We start from the raw sequence: 3,378 nt of genomic DNA on the forward strand, positions 1-3,378 counted from the left end.
GTTATTTCTGTTTCAAAAGCCAGCAATAAATAACACTTTAATATCTAAAGAGTGTTCATGTGATTTTATAGATTTTATACGTTGGGAAATGAGTAAATGCATAATAATCGTCATAATCGTAAAACTGTGATTATTCCTCATATTCCTCAGGTACCAACAAAATCTATAATCATTGCATCCCTACTAGTGGTCGACCGATATTGGTTTTGTTGACAGCTGATGCTGATATCTTAGATAGATAGATAGATAGATAGATAGATGTATCAAATAAACATACTTGTACTTTAGATGACAACTTCTTGATTCTGTAATCCTATTACCGTATTTTTCACAAATAAAGTAATATTAAAAATATGTATAAATAAAAAGGAAGTAAATGACTAAATATAAATGTAAATGTAAGTAAACAGTAACCAACAGGGCACTCAGTAATCTGGGCAGTTTGTGTGCATTGGGAATCATATTTGTTTGTTGTTGTTTTTTTAAAATAAAGCCAAGGTAACACTCATTTTATGTACAGCACACAGTGAAAATGATATGAATATGACAGCGGGCAAATGGATAAAGCGAAGCATAGTTTGAAATCAATTTCCTCAGTTCAGTGACTGTTGGAGGAACTGGAGCTCTGAATGATTCATTCATCAGAGGATCAGATAAGCCGCTGTTTCGGCTCATTTCCAGTCGGAGTGACTGTCAGGCGTCTGAAAGGGAGTTTTGATTGAGTAACTTGTAGTTGTAGATCTGTGGTGCTCAAGCCGAGAACTGTTTCAGAAGATTCAGTCCGATTTGGTGAACTGGTAAAACCAAAAAGAACCGGTTCAAAAGAATGATTTGTTTGCCCAAGGCTCTGGATTACAGGTAATAATGCTGTAAATAATGCTCAGTTCTTGCACAGACCAATTGTTTCTCTTCATAAGACCTCAATATATCACGAGCCACAGGTATTAAAGGGGTTATTAACTACATTTAAAAAAAATATTTTATAATGGTCTCTGATGTTCACTTATAAAGTTAGCGTGATTTTTACATAAAAAACATCATAGTTTAGAAGTAATAGGCTATTTTCTCTCCTGTTTTTGAGCCTCTCTGCAGAACGCTCTGTTTTTATAGGTGGGGCTCATTCAAGATTCACAAGTAAACACCCACTGCTGTGATTGGCTGACAGTTTCGCTTATTAAAATAACAGATGGACGCTGCTGTGACGTTCTCTAAAAACAACATGGGTCATTTGGGTTAAAAACGTGTAAATACTCCGTATACATCAAACAGTCTGGAACTGAAAATGCAATAGTGGTCAAAGCACGTTTACATTACGACGTTACTGTTGGATCCGACATTACTGTTGACTCAGCGCTGCATCATTCTTTACTCTCAGTCTCTGTGGAAAGCCTGCGTCAATACGGTCTTGTTTAAAAATGAATGCGTAGCAAAGTAAAGCAAACAAACAAACAGTGTTTCACTGATGCCATCTGGAGCTCTTTGCTAATTTTACCATGTTTACTCCGGACATGAGCGGCGCAACGTGACTATAGACAACAGAACCCATTATAATCAGTGATTCTGTCTACACTGGATGTGACGTGGATTGACACAACAAATCCCTGACAGTCAGTGTTGGGAACGTTTCTTTTAAAAGGAATGCATTACAATATTGTGTAACTGCCTAAAAAAGTAACTAATTACGTTACTTAGTTACTTTTTATGGAAAGTAATGAGTTAAGTTACTTTTGCATTACTTTTTCTAGTCGGGGCTGGGCTTGCTTGTTTGTTTTTAATATAAAAAAGTTGTATTTTTGGCAAATGTGATCACTGAAGGTCAGCAGCAAAGACATTGGTTAATAAAATTGCATTATATACATGAATGACAACATTCTAAACTAAAAAAAGTAATGCGTTACTTTACTAGTTACTTGCAAAAGTGATCTGATAGCATAACCTGCATTACCCGCAATACTGCCGACAGTAAACTGATGTCCCACTCTATTTCTAATAATAATAATAATAATTTGTATTTATATAGCGCCTTTCCAACACCCAAGGTCACTTTACAAGTCAGGTTTAAGGAACAGAAACAAATAAACATCAATACCAGAAGACAGAACTCAAACCAAGAGCTGAGAGTAATATACAGAGACCACTGAGAAAGTAACATTAAAGATACAGAGAGAATGTAGATAAACATCCATAACAGTGTACAGATATATATTTCTACATACATATTTCTGATGTACTCCAAGCGCTCACGCTGCTTGCGACATGAAAGAGAAACGCATTCGCGACGTGATGCAACAACAAGGCTCGCATCTGATGCAGATATGGTGTTAAGATCACAAGGAAGGCAATTAATATACTGTTTTTCACAACTTACCTGTTATATGTCAAAACATCGAGGGAAATTTGATTTCTCAGTTCATGACCCAGAACAAGTAAATGTGATTCAGACCTTTTCAGAACAATCGTATGATGGTTTATTAATTCTGAATTGCTTTATTATAGATACAACATCACTATCCCGGCTCTGAAAGGCTGTGTGAAAATCGGCACCGCCGGCGGCCCCACTCCGAGCGTTGAAGAGAAAGTGGGCATCGGCAGAGGCTGCACTAATGAGCTACTGGTAATCCAGTTAATCTTTCATTATTTATATTTACCTTTAAAGGTAATATCCTAGCTTGGTTTCTTCAGCATTCACCCAGATGAAACACAGAAAGGTGTCATTTCTTATCCATCGTGCTCTTTTCCAGATGGTGAGGAAAGCTGAATTCAGCCTCGGCAGTGCATTGGAGAAACTCCATGAAGACTTCAGCTTGGACGATGTCAGTCTTTCTCTGGGCTTCAGGAGTACAAAACCAGACGGCATCCTGCTGCAGAACAGCAAAAATGTGCGGATCTCTTCCACAGTTACACACACGTTATGGTCAAATGCACATACACACTCTCTTCTAATTAGTGGGTTTGTCTCTTCAAGTAATTTCTGAGGAAAACTCTGAATGCTAAGAGCTTGATCCTTGTGTGGAAAAACAAAAATGTTCAGAAGAGATAGATAGATAGATAGATAGATAGATAGATAGATAGATAGATAGATAGATAGAGAGATAGATAGAGAGATAGATTTCAAAATATATTTTATACCAATATAGTTTTGGCCATTTTTTTTTATTTTTGAAAATATATTTTAAAAATCGAAATATTTTTTTAAGGCATTAAAAAAATTATTTTGCCCTCCATATATTTCAGTCCAAGAAAATACATTAGCATTAGTCACATTTGAAGAAATACTTTATTTGTTGTCTATAGCATGTGTCGAAACATACTTTACAATGTTCCAAAAAACTATAATATCTCTCACACACACACACACACACACACACACACACACAC

General features: G+C 36.1%; 1 long non-coding RNA gene across 1 annotated transcript; it reads left to right on the top strand.

The window, feature by feature from the left end:
• The first annotated feature begins 2,228 nt into the window (after positions 1-2,228).
• On the top strand, positions 2,229-2,879 carry LOC107689042 (uncharacterized). Its single transcript, XR_001634298.1, has 2 exons — positions 2,229-2,614; positions 2,742-2,879. It is a non-coding gene; the product is annotated as an uncharacterized LOC107689042 (long non-coding RNA).
• The last annotated feature ends 499 nt before the right edge of the window (positions 2,880-3,378 follow it).

Source organism: Sinocyclocheilus anshuiensis, unplaced genomic scaffold, assembly GCF_001515605.1.
Source record: "Sinocyclocheilus anshuiensis isolate Anshui unplaced genomic scaffold, SAMN03320099.WGS_v1.1 scaffold1263, whole genome shotgun sequence".
Taxonomy (NCBI): domain Eukaryota; kingdom Metazoa; phylum Chordata; class Actinopteri; order Cypriniformes; family Cyprinidae; genus Sinocyclocheilus; species Sinocyclocheilus anshuiensis.